Source organism: Pinus tabuliformis, chromosome J (genome assembly GCF_031772625.1).
Source record: "Pinus tabuliformis cultivar Carrire ecotype Pingquan chromosome J, CPIR1, whole genome shotgun sequence".
NCBI lineage: Eukaryota > Viridiplantae > Streptophyta > Pinopsida > Pinales > Pinaceae > Pinus > Pinus tabuliformis.
In genome coordinates, this window is record NC_142295.1 from 910,753,850 (window position 1) to 910,777,624 (window position 23,775).

The 23,775-nt window shown below is 37.2% G+C and overlaps 1 long non-coding RNA gene and 1 other non-coding gene across 2 annotated transcripts; both read left to right on the forward strand.

The window, feature by feature from the left end:
• Positions 1–22,127: 22,127 nt before the first annotated feature.
• On the forward strand, positions 22,128–23,266 carry LOC149229699 (uncharacterized). Its single transcript, XR_016247313.1, has 2 exons — positions 22,128–22,350; positions 22,482–23,266. It is a non-coding gene; the product is annotated as an uncharacterized LOC149229699 (long non-coding RNA).
• LOC149229700 (small nucleolar RNA R16) lies at positions 23,168–23,251 on the forward strand. The gene has a single exon (XR_016248556.1). It is a non-coding gene; the product is annotated as a small nucleolar RNA R16 (small nucleolar RNA).
• Positions 23,267–23,775: the final 509 nt, after the last annotated feature.

Below are 23,775 nucleotides of genomic sequence, written 5' to 3' on the forward strand. Positions count from 1 at the left end.
GCCTCCACTCGGTCTCCTCTCAGCTTCTCCAGTTTTGGCTGCTCCACAACCTCCTAAAGTTGCTTCACCAATTGTGGCTCCTCCACAATTGTCTGAAACTTCTTCTGGTGCTGCATGTTGAGAGGTAATGTACTCTCCCTCTCAACCACCAAGTCTCCGACAATTGCCTTGCTCCTCAAGGCTTTGCATGCATCTTGAACCTTAAGAGCATGCAGGTTCTTGACTTGTGAACTGATATGCTTCCCTTGCCTTGTGGTGATGTGTCTAAGGAAGACCTTTCCCTTACTGAAGACTACATCATAGCCTTTGTCCTCCATCATCGCGATCGATACCAAGTTCTTCTTCAGTCATCGCACATACTTTACATCTGTCAAGGTAATACGAGCTCTGTGCTCCCTTTGAAAAGCAACCGTGCCTACTCCTGAAACACTATACTTTTCATCATTACCCATCTCTATGCGCATCTGGAGGTCTTTCTCCTCCAAGGTACTGAACAAACTCTTATCGCCAATCATGTAGAATGAGACTCCACTGTCAAGAAACCAACCACAACCCATCATTGATGAAACCATGCATGCGATGAGGGTAAAATTCAATTCGAACTGAGAGGCCAATGCCTCACCTTTAGATCCTTTCAAGGATCCCTTCTTGTATTTCTTCAATGGACAATTAGTTGCATAATGGCCCACCTCATGACAATTAAAGCATCGCACTTTAGATTTGTTAATCTTCTTCCCACCATGAGAAGAACTTGATTTTGGATGAGAATCCTTCTCCTTCCCTTTCCTTGCATTACTGGCTAAGGCTAGATTTTCTTCATCATCCTTGGATGAAGAACCATCTCTGGTGCTCCTCCTGATCTCCTTCTGCATCAGATCCGACCACAGTCATTCCCAATCTGGCAGTTTCTCTCTTCCATTCACTGAGTCCTGGTAGCTATGTTAGCTCTTAGGAAGACCGAGGAGAGCAAGACTCACCATGTCATCATCGGTTGTCGTAATTCCTACACTTCCAAGCTCATCTCTGCATGTGATGAGCTTGTTTAGATATGTAGAGATTGTGTCGCCCTTTTCACACTTGATTTTTCAAAGCTTGTCCTTCAGCGCCAACTTCCTTTGGTCACTGTTGTTTTGATATAGATCCTTCAATGTCTTCCACATTGAAAATGGTGTCTCCTTCCCATGGAGACTCAAGACAATATGGTCTCGAACTCCCTCCAGAAGAATCCTCCTCGCTCTCACCACACATTTCTTCCATTCTGCCAATTCTTGGGCATTAGCCATTGCTGGCTTGGGGACTTCTTGATCAATGAAGTCCTTCAAACCATTGTCCTCTAATATAGCTTCCAAGTGATCCTTCCAGGCTATGTAATTCGAGCTGCCATCCAGGGCATACTCGAGTCTCAAGCCATTGAATGCCATTGGTGAACTTTGAGATGCGATAAGAAATCGAATATGTACCTACAATCAAGAACTTCGAACTTCGAACTTCTCCCTTCTTTGTATATTGTTCTCCACTTTGATCACCTTTGCTCTGATACCATGTAGAAATTCTCACTGTAGATTAAACTAATTATGCAATGTACTAAAGAAAAATACTTAATCTACTTCTACACACAAACTTGCGAAATCTTAATTGATTTTGAGAAAGATCAAACAGAACACATATAACAGAGAAGAAGATTAAATCACACATGAAACACAGAAGAATACTCTAGGGAAAACCTCATCTAAAAACCCCGCCATCTGTATTATCATACAAGTGGAAATATCTCAGGATTACACAAAGCTTTAGCTCACAAGCTATCCAGCTCTTAGTACAACCCCTCACTGTTGCTCATAGATAGAATAGACAACACATATGCCTTCTTTCAGTCCTCCAAGCCTCCTATTTCCTTGCCCAGTTTCTCCTGGGTCCTCCAGCTGCAACCTATGTGATTCTCACCTCACACACAACACTAATGTCTGAAATAACTGCGCAATCCTGAAGGAGTTGATTCCTTCTGCGTGGATGAGTTTCCTTTATAGGAAATTCCTCCAACTGATAGTACAATGTCCCTGTCTTTAATCTCAACTAGGTCTTTGTCTAAACTGACATGCATGAGTTATTTATGAGAGAATATTCAGTTATCTAGAGAACACTAGTTGCATGCATGCATGTATTAACTGACTAAACTCACAATTAGTTCCACAAACTATTTGGAACTAATCTAACTGGACTTAACTCAGTTAACTGAGCTAACTAATTACAACTCAAATACAACTCATCCTTATCTCCTTAATTAAGGGATAACTTCCTCAATCAAAGGGATAATTGTTGCATGTCTTCACAAAGACTTCATGTTTGATTTTCTCCAACTAATTAACTCAAGATGAATTAATTAATTATTTTTCAAACAGCTAGTGAGACTAAATTTGAATTTTAATTCTCAATTTTAATTCAGGGACTAATTAGAATTAGAATATATCCCGAAATGCTATTTATAGCAATGTTATTTTTTAGCATTTCTATTTTTTGCTATTTCCAACAGAGTTGGAGTATATCCTGAAATGTTATTTTTAGCATTTCTTGTTGCTATTTTCAACAGGTTTTAAGTATTTCTAGTATTTCATCCTCTCAAACACATCTTCTAATGATGAGATCTGGTCTTGTTTTGTATAACTCTTCATTTATCCATGAATAAGATGTGCTATTGTGAATTATCCTCCTCTTTTCTCTACGAGACAAATGAAATGGCATTTTCCCTATAACTAAATAATGAGCAATATCTACATACCAAGGTGATTTAGTAGATATTGCAAAAAGATATTCATCAAGAAATTTATCCTCTACATGTTGATCATTATTATCATTTTGAATTCTAGATAAAAAGTCAGCAACTGTGTTATGTTTTCCGGGTCTATCTAGAATAGTGATGTTGAATTCTTGTAACAATAAGAGCCATCTGGTTATTTTTCCATTAATGATTGGTTTTTCCATTAGGTATCTAATGGAAAAATGATCTGTGTGAATGAAAGTTTCATAGCTAGTTATATAATGTTTGAATTTGTTAATGGCATGAACTACGACTAAAAACTCCTTCTCGATTACAGTATAATTTAGCTCTGTAAGAGTTAAATTTTTACTAGTATAATAGATTGCATAAGGAGCAATGTCTTTTTGCCCTAACACAGCTTCCAAGGCTATATCTGAAGCATTAGTTGATATATGGAAAGACAATTTCTAATTAGGTCCTTTTAAGATAGGTGCTTCAGAAATTCTCTTTTTCAAAGTTTCAAAGGTAGCTTGACAATCAAAATTCCAATTGAATTCACAGTCCTTGGTAAGTAGTTTAAAGAGTGGAGATGCAATTTTTGTGAAGTTTTCTATAAATCTTCTATAATATCCAGTAAAACCAAGAAAACTCCTAACATCTCGTTGACAATTTGGCACTGATAATTTAGAAATGACCTCGACTTTAGATGAGTCTACCTTAATTCCATCTCCTGAAATATGGTGACCTAAAACAATTCCTTCGTTAAACATCATGAAACATTTCTCATGACTTAATGAGAGATTTGTTTCTTTACATATTATTAAAACTTTTTCTAAATTTTCAAGTGCTTCATTAAAAGAATCTCCATAAACTGTGAAATCATCCATGTACACTTCCACACAATCATGAATAAGATCAGAGAAAATTCTGAGGACTGCTCTTTGGAATGTTGTCGGAGCATTGCATAATCCAAAGGGAAGTACTCGGTAAGCATAAGTTCCCCATGGACAGGTGAATGTGGTTTTATCTTGATCTTCAGGTGCTACATGAATTTGGTTATATCCACTAAAACCGTCAAAAAATGAAAAATACTCTTTCCTTGCTAATGTGTCTAGGACTTGATCTATGAAAAGTAGTGGAAAGTGGTCTTTTAATGTTGCTTTATTCAATTCCCTGTAGTCGATGCATACTCTCCATTTTCCATTTTTCTGTGGAAAAATTACTAGGGTTGAAACCCACCGACTCTTTGATATCGGATAGATGAAATTTACATTTAGAAGTTTTTGCAATTCCTCCTTAACAATTTTTTTTAGATTTGGGTTCATTCTTCGTTGTGGTTGTCTAACTAGTCTTTCACTTTGTTCAATGTAGATATGATGTATGCAAGTTTTGGGGTCAATTCCTCTCATATCAGTGTATTCCCATGCATAAGCAAAATAATGTTTCTGTAACACTTCTACCAATTGATTCTTTTGTAATTCTTTCAATTTTTCATTAACATTCAAAGATTTTCCTGGAAACATTTCTATTAAAGAATTCCCATTTCCATGGAGAGCAATGATAACTATTTAGATGAGAGATATTCATTTCAACTACGGTCATAATGTGAAGAAGATTCATTATTTTCTAATAGATTTAAAATTTGGTCTTCCTCTCTTACTTGTTCAATAGTGAAAACAGGTTGTATATCATCTCCATCATCTATCCACTCCTCATTCTCTGTTTCTATTGTTGTTCTTGCAGGAGGGTATAATGTAAATTTCTTTGTAGAATTTACATCTGAGATAAACATGTCCCCTGATCTATAACCGATGAATGCATCAACTGTAGCTAACCTATTCTTGGGTGTTAAGACCATGAAATCAACAAGATATTCCCAAGAATCTAAAGATACACAAACATCTTCCAACACACCATCAGTTTTAATTACAGACCTATCTACTAATTGTAATAGTGTTGGTGTGTATTGAAGGTTAGGAAGCCTAAGTGAATCCATAACTTGTTTACTCATTATGTTTATGGCTATTCCTAGATCAATCAGTGTGTTTGGTATTTCTATTTCATTGATGTGAATTTTTGCAATGGGCTTCCTGGATCTAGATATTTTTGGATTGTCGTTTTCCCCATCATGATGTCTGCAATTTTCCCAACTAATTGAATTCTTTTTATGTCTTTTCTTTTTCTTCCTGATCTTTGAGTACTTAATTCCTTAATTGTTTTTGCAAATATTGGTATTTCTTTTATGTCTTATAACAAAGGAATTTTCATATAGACATTTCTTAATTCATCCAACATATTATAATCAAGCAATGTAATTTTTTTTCTACTCCTTCATCAATTTTCAATCGTTCACAAAAAGGTGGTCTAATTGATATCGAGGGTTGTTCTATAATAGGAGTATTTATTGGAACATTTTCTGTTTGATTATTCTCTTTTTGAGGGAGAGAGGTCTCTCCTTCTTCGGATTGATTTTTATGTTTTTTAAGATTTTGTCTTGCTTCCTGAATAACAACAGGGGTTTTTCTTTGTAACACTCTTCCAGACCTTAATTGGACATTATTTAGATCTAGTGAAGTTATTACATAAGTTTGAGGATTTTGCCCTTCCATGTTGTACACAAGTTGTTATGGAATTTTATTATTAGGATTCGGAAGTGGTTGAGCGGGTAGTTGATTTGGTTTTTGTGTAAATGGTAGGGAGAGCTATGGATTTTGATTTTGAACTTGGATTTGAGGTAATTGATTAGCTTGGGGAATTTAATTATATTGGGGTAGGAATTGCGGTGGAAGATAGGATGGTGAATATTGTTGATATTGTGCATAAGCCCCATAAGGACTTTGTCATCCTTGATTCCAAGATTGTGATTGTGGCTGAGCCCAAGGTTGCCAAGATGGATTCCAATTATTTTATGAAGATTGAGCAAATTGTGTTGGCCTGAAGCCTTAGTTGATTTGGTTGGGAGTTTTGTCATGGTCTCTTGGCTATAAAGTAAAGAGGGTCTACTTGTTCTGGTATTCTTTCATCATTAAATACAACATTGAGACCTGGTAAAGAAGGACATTCCTTAGTATCATGATTATCTGCACATATGGCATAAGTTTCTATAGCTTTTGAATCTAAGGGACACTCTCTTAAGGCATGCTTCTTTTGACATCTAGGAAAGAAAATAGATAATGCAACATTTTCATATTTTTGCTTATTTTGTATTTTAAGGGTGTCTATCTGTTCACTTAGACTCCCTAAAATATTTGTCTTGAAGGTATCAAGCAAGCTTCCTAATTCTGCCTTGCTGACTGTCCCAATTGCAGATTTATTAATTCTTGATAAGAGAGGGTCTCTAAGACTCTTTCCACCTCGTGCTTTACCCCTTGAGATATGTACACATAAATCACAAATATCTGCAAATGGTAATTGAGAAATATCGCATTTCCTTATTAAGGAGATCTATCCATTCATCTTTGATAGCTTTGAGCAGGAGGGCTTTCAAAGTTTCCTCATCCAAATTATCCATTTTTGCTCTTTTAACATTGTAGACAAATCTCTCCACTAAGTCTTCTATATTTTCATCTTCCTTTTGTGTCATTTTGAAGACTTCATCTTTAAAGTTACTAGGCATACAATAATCTCTATATTTTCCTAAGAAAGACTCCTTCATTTGTGCCCATGTTCTTATAGAATTCATCCCTAAACTCATGAACCATTTTAATGTTGAATCCTTTAAGGTAGCAGGGAACAATTTTAGTTCTTGAGCATCATGCAGATAGCCATATGATCTGCATAATACTTCAAATTCGAAGAGAAATGCCTCTCGATCTTCATTTCTTTTTTTCATGGAAATTAGGAAGAATTGAGGGTGATATATTTTTCATTGTGAGGGTTGTATCTTCATCAAAAATAGGAAATCCAAAAGGATCTTGATTTTCTCTGCCTCTAACCCTTCCTCTATTCCTATCTCCACCTCCTCCTCTTCCTCTTCCTCCTCCAATCCTATTTTCCTCGCCATTGACATCGTGTACCTCTCCTTCCCCTTCTTCAACCATGACAGATTCCTCACAACTAATGTAAGGTTCTTCTAATTCTTCTGGTTCCTCTATCAATGGGTGGTCAAAATAAGTTTCTTGTTCCTCTTCTTTGCTAGGAACTTCTAATTCTTCTCCTAAAAAAATTTCACCAGTGGAGGATAGAAAAATTACTCTTGTAGTTGGGGATGCAAGATGTTCTTCAGTTACAACTTCGATGGATGAAGAAGGTGAAGTTCTGGATTGGATTTCTGATCTTGAGACTTCAGGAAGTCTTTGTTGACCTACAAATGGAATTCGAGTTTGAGTAGGTGATGTGGAATTTTGAATTTGTGGTGAAGTGAGTGGATTTGTGGGAATCAAGCTTCTTCCTCGTCCTACAAATCTACCTCTAGAGTCTCTATCCCTACGCATATCATGTTTTGAATTGATAATTTTTCTCTTTTTTTTTAACTTCTATTTGTACTTCCCCGGCAACAGTGCCAAAATGTTTAGCCAATTTAATGTTCTTAAATTGTCAGCATAAATTATCGACTAGGGCAGGTATAATGATGAAGCACAAGTGCACTATATGTGCTAGAAGTTATTTTATGTCGTTAAGATATATATGTTATTGTTAAGGTATAAACTTATAATTAATATGGAGATGGTATTACTGACTATATTAGAGTGTTGTTCTTAAAGTTGTTAGTTGGTTATCCTAAAAATTAATCTCAGTTGAATCAAGTTTTGCGGATGGTTGAAGAGTGATGCTAAACTCTGCTCTGTTAGACTGTTCTTTTGATTTTATCTTGAATTTTATGATACAACCAAACTAGATTACTATGTGCAAGAGAAATATATTCTATCAAATTGAAAATAAATGATGTCTGTGATGTTTGAATTTAATTGCCAATAAAAAGACTCGACTTGAAAGGGACTGCGCCCAGTCGAGCTATGGAGAGCTCTTTTATAACTATGATGCATATATGGAAGACTCTCATCCTAGTTTTGAGGATGCTTGGAGTTGTACATGCAGAGTATGTGCACTATCATCCTATTGAAGACCTCCATATGGCCATTAGTCGGGGATGGAAGGCATTGAACTTGGTGATTTTGATGTCCAATAGTGTCCAGAGGCTTGACCAAAATATGCTCAAGAACCTGCTATCTCGATCTGATATAATGGTTTGCGGGATCCCAAAATGTACCCATACTCATTCAAAGAAGAGTTTGGCATTTTCCTCTATTGTCACTGTTTAACTAATGCAACTCTACTCAAACAAGAACTAAAATTGATAAACTAGAAAACAACTAAGTTGTGAAATGAGACAACTGAATTACACTAGGTGGAAAGCAAATGAGATGATTAAACTATACCAGGTAAAAAGAAAATTAAATAACAGGATTATGCTAGGTAGAAAGCAAAGGAAATTGCTTATGTAGACAATAGTTTAATCTTGGATTCCATTATACTACATTTCAAAACACAAAACAGAGCATTCATGATTTAACTTTAAGAAATAAAAGAAATCTATTTGCAATTGGTCAAAGACCTGTACTGGACGTAGGGGCCTTCCACGAGATAGTTGACAATCTTCAATCAACGCAACATGGAAAATATGAACCAAGTCTATTACTTACAAACAAGTTCAACATGATGTTCTTCAAAATTTACATATAGCGGCACACACCAAAACATAGAGCGACCATTGCTCTTATAACATTTCTCCAAGTAACAGTATGAGAGTTTTAAGCCTACATATCTTTATTACAATCCCTATTAAACAAACTATATCACTAAATAATTGATTTTCTATTTGGAAAAGCAAATCGATAAGATTTCGGAAAATTCAGGCTCTGTCCCGGCACATAATCTTACAGTTGACTTTGAGGTTGACCGTGTTACAGTGCGATCTTCTTGAAGGATTGGCTTGAAATAATAGGAAAGAATCCACGAGGGGATCATTCCTCATCCATCCATATCTTCTTTTGCTTAGCTGGTGCACTCGAACCCTGTCAACAATGGAGGTAGTTGTAGAAATACAGATTAGCTACAGAAACAGGCCAATTCCGTAGCTGAATGCAAACTTTAATAAAACAATAAGGTATATAGACAAAATATGAAAAAGAGGACATGTAAGTGCTTACCTTAACAAAACCTTGTGTCTATTGCATTTATTTAGGTGATAAGTATATGAAAAAGGAAGAAGTATAGGCAAAAAGGGTGTCAAAGTAAGGCAGTCCTTGGACTCTACAGATCAGTTGGTAACCTTTTGCTAATTGAGTTTTGGATCTCTCTCATTAACCTCTCTCTCTCTCACTCTTGGAAACTTGGAGTTTCTTGGAGCACTTTGGCATTGGAGAAAGAAATGAAAAGAAGGCAAGAGGAAGCAAAGATCAAGCAGGGAAAGGCAGGATCAAGCAACTACATAGTTTTCATTACATGTATCAACTTGCATGTGTATTTTCCTTGCTAGATTTAGCATGCATGGTATTGCATGTGGTTCTTTTCTATCATGGCATGGGTTTTGCCAGGTGTGACAATGTTCTTCAGCATAGCCTTGCCATTTCCTGATAGCTTTGATGAGATGGATTCTCATATTCGGTTGAACTGGGATGGCCGAATGGATTCAAAGTTGAGTGGGATGGATCTCTGAAATGACAAACACATGGCCTACTGGTCCCTGAACCGGACTGTGCATCACGGTAAAGCCATTGGCCTAGTAACCCCTGATCCAGACTATGGGTTGTGGTAAATCCAAGATTGTGTACCTCGATGGCCTAGGAATCCTTGTCGGTGAATCGTAGGATATATGGTAAAGCTAAGAGGTGGATTTCTCTTCGTTGGGCCTAGTAGTCCCAAGATGGGATGTACAGTAAAGCCTGGAGAGTGTGTCTCGGTGTAGGGCCTATTGATCCTTGGATTAGACTGTGAATTATGATAAAGCCTAAGAGACTAGGAGGCACTCAAATTCCTCACAATGTAGGTGGAGAACTCTAGTGGCATCCATGCTTGTTTGGTGTTTGTTTTGGTGTGTTCTATGAGCCCCACATTCATGCTTGGAATATGGTACGGGGGTGATTGGCTGAAGAGAGACTCGGGTCAAGTACCAATCTATGGTTGGGTGGAACGTGGTAGTCCCATCTCTGATTGGTTTATTGCTTTTATTAATGAATAATTCATTCCCTTGGTTTCATGTGTAAATGTAAATCAGGATCTTATGGCTGGTATATTTATGGTATTTATTTTGTTACTATGCTGGTTATATGTATGTTTTATGACAACAACTATGTATGGCTCTAAACATATTTTTACTTGTAAATGAATGGATAACATATCTATGACCTAATAGATGATAGTGCATCAAATGACACGAGGGAACAATGGTTCTTAGTGATTCTCAGTTAAGTACGAGATCCCTATGTTTAATTTTGTTGGTTACAACTGTAGATTACATGTTTGCGATATGTTTGACGAAATGCCTGTTATGGCTAGTAGGCGTCTGATTAAGGTCTTGTTTAACTTATTGCTCTTGCATCATTGTTTCCCTATCCTTTTACTGCTTCTAAGTTATCATTCCATTTTGGGAAATGACCTGGGCTCTGGGCCTGAAAAAGTGGCTCAAATCCTGGGGACGTTGGCAAGCAAGCTTGTGAGAGTGACTATGGGTTTCTAGATGTTGCCATGCATATAGCACAAGAGCAACTGAGGCTTAATGTGGTCAAAACTCCAGTAGGACCCAAGGGCGTTGTCTGAAGTGTTGGATTGGTTCTTGAGGGTGTTAAAGCTGATGTTGAATGTCCGTGTGTTATGTTTTTATCGATTCCACTTCCTTAAGGTCACACAGGAGGTCGAATCTAATCATAATAGCCTCTAGTCGCATGTTTACCCCAGTTGATTGGTTACTTGAGTAGATGTGGGAGGAGGGTGTTACAGAGTGGTATCAGAGCATGATTCATCCCTCAAATTGGATGGGCTATGTGTTGGTCATGCATGCATGTTAGTTTCATGTGTGTATCTCACACTTGCATTCCATGTGCTTGTTGCATCACATAATGTTGATCATGGTTGTAGTAAGGTTGTCATGAGGAACTTGATGATTAATTTTGTGGAATGCATCATCATGAGTATATGACTAGTTACATATTGTTATATGTCGCTTGATTACATCCTTGTATGTTAGTTTGCATTCTTGTATGTTTGATTACAGGTATTAGTATTGTAGGTTTGGTTACAAGAGTTGATCGCTTATGCTCGACTACATGTGTTTATGCATATGTGTAGTTAATTAGGCATTGCTTATGCATGTTGATAGTTGTATGTTGCAATGGATACAATGATGTAATGCTTGTTGTCATGCATGACGTCATAGCATGCATGGGTGATATGGCCTTGCATTGATGACTGGACCCTACCTAGAATGATGTTTATGTGTCGATGTATTTATTTGTGCATGTCTATATGCTGTTATGTTTATGTTATACATGTATCAAGCTAATTTGTTGATCTTGCATATGAGGTAACTTCCCCAAGTTATACTAAAGTACGTTGATTTATTGTGATTTGGTTTATATGACATATTATGCATTGCAGGAAAGAAATATCAAATGGCTAGCAAGATGGTTGACTACAAAGACTCTCCCTATGAATTCAAAGAGCAGTATGGTGTTGGGAACTCTTTTGATTTGTCAGTTACACTGAGAATCTTAAAGGAAGAAATAAGGAGTTGTATGGTGGATAATGATAGGATCATACAGGAATAAGAGAAGCAAGCAGAGGTTAATGCTATACTTCTTTAGAGTTTTTCAAAATTGCAAAGACAAGGACCACTTTGGATCAACCATGGATAGGAGGACAAAACTAATGGAGCATATGGCAGTTGGTTTCCTCGTAGACACAGGTTAGATAGATCTGATACGGTGAGATGGCAGGTTGTTGGACACTCGAGATAGGAGGGGCGATGAGTACAGGTGCTATTCTAGTTCTGGTTCAAGAAAATATCATGATCATCATCGTTATCATCCCTATAGGAGGAATGATAGGGGACACTTGCCAAATGAGTTTAAGAAAGCGAAGCCACCTACTTTTGATGGAGATGTGAAGCAGTCGAAAGATGTAGAGGCTTGAATACTTGTGATGAACAAATTATTTGAGTTGCATGAGTACACAGATAACACGAAGACCATAATCACTATCTTCAGTTTGAAAGGTAAAGAAAACATTTGGTGGGAAGATGTTAAGCAAGTTAGAGACATCAGGACAGATGACTTGAGTTGATCGGACTTCAAGAGGCTTTTCAGGAATAAGTACTTGTCAGAGAGGTACTTCGACAGTAAAGCCAAAGAATTTTATGAGCTAAAGATGGGGTCAATGACAAATGAAGAGTTCACGACCAAGTTTTCAGAGTTATTGAGGTATGTATAGTATCTTACAGATCAGAAGGCTAAAGTTCAAAGGTTTGTCAGTGGTTTTCCATTAGCATTTAGAGATCAGATTGAGTATGATGAGCCTTGGTCACTTGAGGAAGTCATTGGGAAATTGAAGCATTGTTATATTGTTATGAATAGTCAAAGCATAAGAATGGATATCAACAAGGATGGAAAAGGAAGGATAGAGGTAAAGATAAATGGAAACCTAAGATAACAAGCCCTCAGAATGCAGATGGGAAAGAAAATATGGCATCGCAAAAGCAGTTCAATGCAGCTAGACAGGGACATGGGTCGCAACAACAACATAGAGGTGAGGGCACTGGTCGATTGGAGTGTTGGACATGTGGAGATGAGCACCTTAGGAGAGATTGCCCGTAGCATCAGGGTGGTAGGCCTAAGATATACAATGCACATGAGGCACAAACTATTGGAGATGTAGGGCAGAGTATTCCTCGTATCTATGTAGCAGTGGACAACAGGCAAGCAAAACACCAGGCATCTATCATTGAGATGGACGGTAAGCTTTGTGGTCAATTCATTTCTATTTTGATTGACCCTGGATCTAATTATAACTATGTTAGTCCTGATTTGGTGGATAAGTGTGGTTTGAGTAAGGAATTGCATGCATAGTCTTGGTTAGTGCAGTTGGTCACATGTACAAAGAAGTGAGTTCATCATTGGGTAAGAGCTTGTGCATTTGATTTAAATGGTATGCCTAACACAACACATATGAATGTATTACCATTGGGATCATACAATATGTTGTTGGGCATGGATTGGTTGTATCTTCACAGAACCAAGGTACACTATTGTGACACAACCATTGAGCGTGTTGATGACAATGTGGAACTAAGAGTCTTGCAGGGTAAGAAGAACGACACATCAGTCAAGATGGTGACAACTATGTAAGTAAATCGTAGTTGCAGAAAAGGGTGTATGTTATTTGTAGTGCACACTTCTAGTGATAAGGGTAAGGAGGTTGAGGATGCAAGTGTGTTGAGAAAGTATCCAATTTTGCAGCAGTTTCAGGATGTATTTCCTGAGGATATTTCAGAGTTTCCACCTCATAACGAGGTAAACTTTTCTATTGAGTTAGTGCCAGGAGCAACTCCAACATCAAAATCACCTTACATGATGAGCACACCTGAGTTGGTTGAGTTAAATTTGCAGTTGAAGGAAATGTTGGACAAGGGATACATTAGGCCAAGTGTATCACCTTGGGGTGCATCGATATTGTTTGTGAAGAAGAAAGATGGAACTCTCAGATTATGCATTGACTACAAGCAGTTGAACAAAGTGACCATCAAGAATAGGTACCCTTTACTGAGGACTGATGATTTTTTCGATTAACTGAAGGGAGAAGCAATGTTCTCAAAGATCGATCTGAGATTTGGATACCATCAGGTACACATCAAAGAGGAGGACATTTACAAGACAACTTTATGGACCAGGTATGGACATTATGAATTTGTTGTAATTCCATTTGGCTTAACTAATGCTCCAGCTACATTTATATGCTTGATGAATAGTGTGTTGCATCTGTATTTGAATAAGTTTGTTATTGTGTTCATTGATTATATATTGGTATATTCTAAAATGAGGAAGAGCAATTTGAGCATTTAGTAGCAGTGTTGAGGTTGTTGAGGGAGCATCAGTGGTATGCTAAGCTCAACAAGTGTAGTTTCTTTCAGAATGAGGTACATTACTTGGGGCATGTTGTCTCCAAGGAGAGCATTGCAGTAGATCCAGAGAATATAAGAGCCATCATGGAGTGGGTAGCTCCTAGGAATGTGGATGAGGTGAGATCCTTCATGGGGTTGGCATGCTACTATAGGAGGTTCATCGGGAACTTCTCACAGATTTCTTATCATATCACATCATTACAAAGGATAAATAAGAAGTTTGAATGGACAGAGGAGTGTGAGGCTAGCTTTGAGCAGCTTAAGCAGTTGTTGACACATGCACAAGTGCTACACATTGCAGATCCAGACAAAGAGTTTGTAGTACTCATAGATGTTTGCAAGAGAGGACTTGGTGGAGTGCTTATGCAGGATGGACATGTGGTATGCTATGAGTCGTAAAAGTTGAATGAGCATGAGCAGAACTACCTGACACATGATCTTGAGCTAGCAGTAATCATACATGTATTGAAGATGTGGAGACACTATCTTCTTGGTAGGAGGTTTATACTGATGAGTGATCATATTGGGTTGAGGTATTTGTTTGACCAACCGAATTTGAATGTCGGGCATGCTAGATGGTTGGCCACAATTAGTGAGTTTGACTTCGAGATCAGGTACATTAAAGAAAAAGAGAATAGGGTGGCAGATGCTCTCAGCAGGCAGGTACATGTAAATCACTTGGAAGCTATGAGCTCCTATGAGACAGACTTAAAAGATAGGATCTTACAGGTAGGTCAATAGGATGTCAGGTATATGGAGATTGTGCACATGTTGCAGCAGGGTGGTAGTATAGGTACATACACAGGTACAGGTGCATGTGCATAGGGTATAGATTATTGTCTTACAACGGATGGATTGGTCAGATTCAGAGATAGGATATATGTGCCAGATAACAGTGAGCTCAAGAAGGTGATCTTGAGAGAGTTTCATGAAAAATCGTATTCAAGCCACCTAGGTTATCATAAGACATTGACTGCAGTGAAGAAGTTTTATTATTGGCCAAATCTGAAGAGGGATGTAGCAGAGTATGTGGCTAGATGTTTTGATTATTAGTGAGTGAAGGCAGAGTGTAAACATCCAGGTGGACTACTACTGCTGATCGTGTTTCCATAATGGAAATGGGAGGTCATTTCCATGGACTTCATCACAGGTTGCTGAGGACAGTGAGACAACATGATTCCATCGTGGTTGTTGTGGATAGGTTGATGAAGGTTGCACACTTCATTACAGTGAAGTCTACATTCTCAGCTAGTGATGCGACAAAGGTATTCATCAAAGATGTGGTTAGGTTGCATGGTGTTCCGAAGAAAATTGTGTTAGACAAGGATGCAAAGTTCACTTCCAAGTTTTGGAAGGAGTTGTTTGCAGATTTGGGCATAGAGTTGGACTTCAACACAACTTATCATCCACATACAGATGGATAGATAGAGAGGGTCAACAAGATATTGGAGGACATGTTGAGGATGTATGTGATGCATCAACAGTGGAAGTGGGAAGAGTATCTTCCCTTGGTTGAGTTTGCATACAACAATGGTTATCAAGAGTCATTGAGGATGAGTCCTTTTGAGGCATTGTATGGGCGAAGTTGCAATACTCCTATCAGTTGGAGTGATCTGGTTAACAGGGTGTTGATTGGACCATACATGTTGGTGGACATGGAACAAGAAATGCAGGTGATCAAGAAGAACCTAAAGGCAACACATGATAGGCAGAAGAGTTATGCAGATCAGAATAGGTTGTTCAAGGAGTTCTAGGTTGGGGAACAAGTGTACTTGTGCATCAAACCAAAGAAGAGCTCCTTGCGGATTGGATCATGTGCCAAGATGGCACCACAATTTTGTGGACCCTTCAGTATCATTGAGAGGATTGGGCCAGTAGCCTATTGACTTGCACTACCTCTGACAGTGAAAGTCCATGATGTTTTCCATGTGTCATTGCTTAAGAAGTATATTAAATATGTTGATTATGTGATTGATTGATCTGTATTACAGGTGGAATTAGATTGAGAATTCCAGCTGGAGCCTCAGTGTATATTGCAGAAAAAGGTGCTCATGCTCCGAAACCGAGCAATCGAGCAAGTTAAAGTGTAGTGGAAGCACTTTGGGCTCGATGAAGCTACATGGGAGATAACAGATCAGATGCAGACTATGTATCCTTTCTTGTTTATCGATTGAGGCAAAACAATCTTGAGATGATGTTTTGGTATAAGCTTTGATATGGTGTTTTGGTACATGTTTTTATATGGTGTTTTGGTATATGTTTTGGTGATATTGTTATACGTACATATGTATATGGATGTCAATACCGCCATGAGCTATGTTATAAAGCTCCACTAAGCGATATGGGTGTCATGGTATTATGATTATGTTGTCATGTTACTATGCTATCATGTGGTTATGTTATCATGTTTCTATGATGTCATGTGGGTTGGTACTCAGCAGGGTGATCATTGTAAATACTGTGTGGAGCTATGTTATAAAGCTCCACGAGCAGTACATCTTCTTTCCAACAGTTTGCTGAGGTATATGTGTGATTGAACACTGAGGATGGTGTCCCCCAAGGGGGAGGGTTTTGTAACACATTTGGTTGTTTATGGCTAAGGAAATTGGCAAAAGCAATGGCTAAGACTTTAGAAAGGAAAATGGCATTTTTTGGCACATTTATTTATGAAAATAATGGAAATTAAGAGAAAAAGGAGGTGAAAGGTCACAAGTTGCATGTGAGGAGGAAAATGAAGGAAAATAATGGAAAATGAAGAAAATAGAGGCCTCATTCATAAAATGGCTTATGAGGATCAGTTGGTAACCTTTTGTCAGTTGAGTTTTGGAGCTCTCTCATTATTCTCTATCTCTCTCTCACTCTTAGACACTTAGAGTTTCTTGGAGCACTTTGGCATTGGAGAAAGAAAGGTAAAGAAGGCAAGAGGAAGCAAAGATCAAGTAGGGAAAGGCAAGATCAAACAGTTACAACATGTCTCATTGCAGGTGTCAACTTGCATGTGTATTTTCCTTGCTAGATTTGGAATTCATGGTATTGCATGTGGTTCTTTTCTATCATGACATGGTTTTTTCCAGGTGTGACAGTGTTCTTCAGCCTAGCCTTGCCATTTCTTGATAGCTTTGATGAGATGGGTTCTCATATTCGGTTGAGTTGGGATGACCGGATGGATTCGAAGCTGAGTGGGGTGGATCTTCGAAATGAAAAACACATGGCATAGTGGTCCCTGGATCAAACTGTGGATCACGGTAAAGCCACGACCTAGTAACCTCTGAGCCATACTGTGGGTTGCGATAAAGTCAAGATTGTGTGCCTCGGTGGGCCTAGGAATCTTTGCTGGTGAATGACAAGATATACGGTAAAAACAAGAGGTGGATTTCTCTCCAATGGGCTTAGTAGTCTCGGGATGGGATGTACGGTAAATCTTGGAGAGTGTGTCTTGGTGTAGGGCCTAGTGATCCCTGGATCAGACTGTGGATTACGGTAAAGCTTAAGAGTCTAGGAGGCACTCAAATTCCTCACGTCGTAGGTGGAGAACTTTGGTGTCATCCATGCTTGTTTGGCGTGTTTTATGAGTCCCACATTCATGCTTGGAATATAGCATGGGGGTGATTGGCTAAAGAGAGACTTGGCTTAGCCAATCTATGGTTGGGTGGAACGTGGTAGTCCCATCTCCGGTTGGTTTATTGAAGAATTCATTCCCTTGGTTTCATGTGTAAATGTACTGATTTATATGTGGATCTTATGGCTGATATATTTGTGGTATTTCTGTTATTACTATGCTAGTTATATGCATGTTTTATGGCAACAACTATGCATGACTCAAAGCATGTTTTTACTTGTAAATGAATGGATAATGTATCTATGACCTAATAGATGATAATGAAACAAATGACATGAGGGAATAATGGTTCTTAGCGATTCTCAGATAAGTACGAGATCCCTATGTTTAATTCTGTTGGTTACACCTATAGATTACATGTTTGTGATATGTTTGACGAAATGTCTATCATGGCTAGTAGGGGCCTGATTAAGGTCTTGTTTAACTTATTGCTTTTGCATCATTATTTCCCTGTTATTTTACTACTCCTAAGTTATCATTCCATTCTAGGCGTGACCCAGGCTTTGGGCCTAAAAAAGTGGCTCAAATCCCAGGGACACTAGCACAGAGTTGGCAAAATGAGTCTCTGGATGCTGGCAGGCAAGCCTGTGAGAGCGACTCTGGGTTTCTAGATGTTGTCATGCATATAACATGAGAGTGAATGAGGCTTAAGATGGTCAAAATTTCAGTAGGACCCAAGGGCAAGCTGTTTGAAGTGTTGGATTGGTTCATGAGGGTCCTGAAGCTGATGTTGAATGTTTGTGTGTTATGTTTCCATCGATTCCACTTCCTTAAGGTCACATAGGAGGTCGAATCCAATCATAGTAGCTTCTCGTCACATGTTTACTCTGGTTGGTTAATTACTTGGGTAGATGTGGGAGGATGGTGTTACACGCATATAATAAAATTAGATTGTCATCATGAACAATGTAACATAACGTGTATGTTATACTAATTCAAATACCTCCTTAAAATGGACTTGAGGTCTTTATAAGCAAATTTTCGAACAACTCCCTGCATAATTCTCCTTTAATTAAGAACTACATTACATACTCTAAGAAATATAAATTAGATACATTTTTATGCCTTGACTACTGTTTAGTAACTTCGATTTTTCCTCTCGCAGTAGTATCAGTAATCCAACATTCCGTATGCTAGATGTTTTTCTTCTTAGACCTTTCGAAAACCACAAATGCCTCTTCTTCTTCTACCTCTACAACCTCCTTGAATATTGACTACAAAATTTGGAACGATTCTACAACCTATATAGCTGGAGAAAAATTCGCATGTTAAGTAAAATAGCTCTTCTGCTGAGTGCTTTATTGTCGATAGAAGACTTGCAATTTAACCAAGTGTTTTTAGGTATCTTTTAATATAGTTTTCCTGAGGTGACCACCTTGATTCCCTTGCTTTTGAAACTTTTGCTCATATGGAGGTTTTTCCCTTTTTCTCTCAAAACATTAACTTATTATATATACAAGCTAAGTAAACATAAATCTGGCACTATCTTTTTTACTTTATACATACTTACATAATCCTTGTAAGAAATTCTGGAGTTGTTGTCACCCCATTCCATGATTTGTTACCTTTTATGATGGCTATCTTTGAGTATTGGATAAACTACAATCACAACCACATACCTTTTTTCCTATTTCATTACAGAGGTCTCTCAACTTCTTCATCATCCTCAACAAGCTGATGACTGAGCATATAAGATAAGGAGTACCTCAAATGCTCTTGCCATAAAAAGTACATCTATAAGTTATAAGTTTCTCAAGGATGTCAATTGAACTTTTTGTTTCATACCCTTCTTTGTGTCGAACTTGGGCTTTTGGTGTCATGGAGATTCTAGGGTTGTTTAGTGATGTAGGTTGTCCAATGCTACTTCCTGTAGTGCTAAACCAAGAATATTTAGGCTTTGTCTTCCATTTCACCTTTAGATTCTGAATGAGAGTCCATATTTCCTTGGCTTGTGTTCATTCATTCATTTTGACTTGGAGAGTGTTTAAACAAGAGGAATCCACTATAATTTCCTTACTTCCAACTATTGCTTTCAATAAAATTTAATATATTTTCTTTTGCATAAGCCATAAATACAAGATCATTTCACCATTACTCTAGTGCATTTCAACTATATTTGCCATTAAGATATAAAAATATATATGATACCTAACTCTTTGTTGAACATATATGGTGATTAATTTCATTTAAATGTGAAATGACCTCCAATCTACACGTTAACCACAATAAAATTGATTACCCTTAATTACCCATGTTAATGCTTAAAGTACATGGATTAATGCTTTAATTGCAAGGATTAACACCAATGTTGCGATACGATGAGAAGTCATTTTCGTTATATAATGTAAGACCTTTATTTTTTAGTTAATTTTTGACTTTAGTGCTCTATGATGAGCTGTTCTAACTACTGAAATGGACATCTGATATGGATAAGATGATGACACGTAGCCCATGTGACAGTGACATGTGTCAACTGAAAAAGGAGTCACACTAATGCTTTCGTTAAATGACACAAATATCCCTATCTCGCAGGAATTCGCGTCAAGAAACAAAACTAAGCCTAATGTGGCTACTGTATTCCACCCGGTACCTCAGTTTCTGTATTGCCATGTGTCACCTATTTTGGCTAAATTAACATGCATAAATCACGTATTGCAATTGCCAGGTTTCCCTATTTTAGGGTGACATGTCATCACTCTGCACATTATGCTTGCCACAATCGCCACTGCCAACTTAGGCTAATTAAAAGTTGCAAACCGTCAATTTTCACGTTATTTGACACACATATTTTCTTATTCCACAACAATGTTTTGGCGAAATGTTACATAAGCTCAATCAACCTCCAAGGGCTTGGATTACCACATATTAAAAAATTAACTAAGGCTTAATCCTACGATTAACAAAAGCTCTCTTGCCGATAAATGTAAATATTTGTGGCATTTATTGAGTGAATTGACGCATAATCATAACATCATTCGAGTGCTCAATAACATTTACTCTGAAACATTGTATAAACCATTGGGGGTAAACAAATAAAGAATGTGCAAAGGGATCTACAACCAATATCCGTTGCAGTAGATTGCAGAAACAAAAGAATACAAAAAATTGTGATGCAAAGACTATGTTGCTATGCAATTATCCCACTTGTTTTAAGGGACGAAGTGAGAATTCTTTATTATTATTATTATTATTTTTTAAATTGTCAAAAAATTTAAAGCAAAATTTCCATGCCATAAAAAAAATTATAATTTCTAATATAATTTTAGAATTTTTTCTTTAAAAACATTTATATATTCAAATCACTTTAAAATTAGGAGAAGTCAAAGTTCTATACCTTTTAAAAATCGAATATCTAAATACTCTTAAAATGGTTAAAATTTTTGCCTACTTAATTTTAAAAATTCAAGTTGAAGTAGCCAATTGAGTTCCTAACCCTACACATACCAGGGGAAGACAAAGCCAATACTTGAACTCCTTTACCCTTCACTCGCAGATGAAGACACACTTGGGTAGGGTCTTAAAGGAAAAACTTGAAGACCACAATGATATAATATCTTTCTTGGATTGAACTCCTTTAACCTTCACTCGGAGATAAAGACACACTTGGGTAGGGTCTTAAAGGAAAAACATGAAGACCATAATGATATAATATCTTTCCAAAATGAAATCCATTGTGTTCTACTTTATTAACACTCATGTCTTGCGAGTTTGGATGCTCAACTTGCTCATATAGAATGCCATCTCCAAAGTGGTCTGAAACTTCCAACACTAGCAGGAACCAATGCTTAAGATCTAGCCCCGATTACTTCATGTGATTCTTGATATTATGTTTAGCCACTCAACTTTTATCTTTTACTTCTTGTAATTTAGTTTATATTAGTTGTCATAAACTTCATAGTGATAGTTGTTAACATTTTGAAACATTTAAACTATTATCCTTGGTTATATAAACCATGATACCTAATATATTATATAAACGCATTTTAAGAAAATACAATTTCAAATAAAAAGAAACACAAATTAAAAAAAAACACAATAGTTTAATCAAATTGCTTTTTTTGCCCTGGAAATCATGGAAATTTTGGCAATATTTTGATAAAATCTGTTAAGAATTTTTGTAAATCTATGTTATAGCTATCAAACTTTAAAATTTTATGTGCAACTTAGGTTTTTATGGTAATAATCTATTTCCACTATAAAAAAACATAATTAAAAAACATAAAAAAACATAATTAAAAATGAGATCACATTTTTTTTAATTAATCAATTATTACAAAATTCGAAACCATTTTTCAACTCGAGTCAACAAAATGGGGTGATATAAGTACCGGTTATGCCATGCTCTTTAAAAATGGAGTTGTCTATAATGCGACTTTTTGAGATTCCGGTGACGGAATCCGGCGGAAGAAATTGAGATGAAATCATGATTTGTTGCAGTTAAAATGGTTTTTTAACTGCATATTCGGATTCAGCACCCTGGAAAACCCCTGGGACGCTTTCATTGTGCAGAAACTAGTTATCAAACTTGGATTTCAATAAATTACTGCCGGATTTTCACCGGAAAAAATTGCCCGAAAGACTTTCAAAAAGTCGCGTTAAAGACTACGGCTTTAAAAATTACCTATCAACGAGTTGAAAAATTCTACCCATTACACTCGTGTCAAAAATATATACAAACCCGCACAATGAAGAAGCTTACCACACTCAGGTTCCCTTGACTAATTTTGATCGGCGTTAGGGTTTGTGACTGAAAATATGTAAACCCTAGGGTGGAAACCCCTTAATGAGCGACGGCTTATAAGTAGGAAGTCCAGCTTGATTGAGAAGCGAATTGGGACGGAGACGACGCTTCAAATTTTATTTGTAAGCGGAATTTTGTTGGGTTTATGGTGATTGATTTCTTTCTCTGTTGAGGGCGTTGCGTAAGGTCCTTTTAATTTTCATAACTTTCCTGCGCAGTATTGGCATTTTATTTTGTTTGTTTGCTTTGTAAGGCTTGTGTTTCTGTTGGTGTGGAAATGGTCTTTATGATGAAGAAAGCAGACGGGCGGACAGAATTTGTACCGTGTTGATTGTCTTTATAAAACCCTAAATTGGGTTCCTGAAAGACCTGTTCACGTTGTTATTGGACATATATGGACCGTGTGAGTATTTACATGTATGCTAGGGTTTTGTTTTAGCCGGTTTTCTTGGATTAGGGTTATAGATGAGTTGATCGCAGATTTAGTTTTGGTCGGTGGCATCATTTACCAACCCTTGAGCATTAGACTTTTGTTCTATAACATTTATGTTACAGAACTAAGCTCCGTTGTGCTAGGGTTAAATCTGATGCCCAAATTGATCGATGGGTGATCTTACCAGCCCATCATATGACTTATTGTGATGGTGTTAAATGACCTGCCCCATACCTTCTATTTTATGAAGTTTCTGGTACAGTATTGCCTTGTACTGTGTTTCGTTGCTTTGAGGGTTGTGTATGTTTGTCTGCATTTTGTGGTGAAATAGTGAGATGGAAATGGTCTTTATGATGAAGAAAGCAGACGGGCGGACAGACATTGTACCGTGGTGATTGTCTTTATAACCCTATAATGGGTTCCTGAAAGGCTTGGTAATGTTGTTGTGTGATAAGTTTTTTATTTGATTTGAAAATGTTTATACTACGTTGACCACCGTAAAAATTGATGGCATATGATGTTAAATCTTATTCTACACACTGAATACTACTGTGTAGATAACTAAACACCTCTGACAAGCTGATGCCGGCATTGTTTGCGTTTAAGTTGTGTGTGTGTATTGATGTCAAGTTTGTATGACCCCAGGTTTTATGGGAAGTTTGTATATTTGTTCATGGCAGGTCTTTTTGCGTTAAATTAGTTTGGCAAGTTTGTATGATCTCAAGTGTTATGGGAAGTTTGTCTGGTTGTTCATGGCAGGTCTTTTTCATTAAATTAGTTTGCCGTTGTTTAAAGTTGTATTTTTTTAATCAAGCGAAAATTTGGCCTGATACTGAGATCTAGGGTTTTTATTGGCCTTGAAAGAGCTACGTTAGGCCATTTTTCAATCAGGCGGCTGATCTGTAGCTTTTACCAATGGGCGCCACAGGCTTCAGTTATTAAAACAGAGGCTAATGTGCATGCATATTTCTAAAAAATACGGTTGCCTCCGAAAATATTAGTCCTTAATTCTTTGAGCGTTTAATGGCTCTTCAAATATGAAAAATTTCTGATTATTATCACTTGATTTTTATATACTTTCTCTGCGGAAATTTCACTGCAGAGCAAACATCAT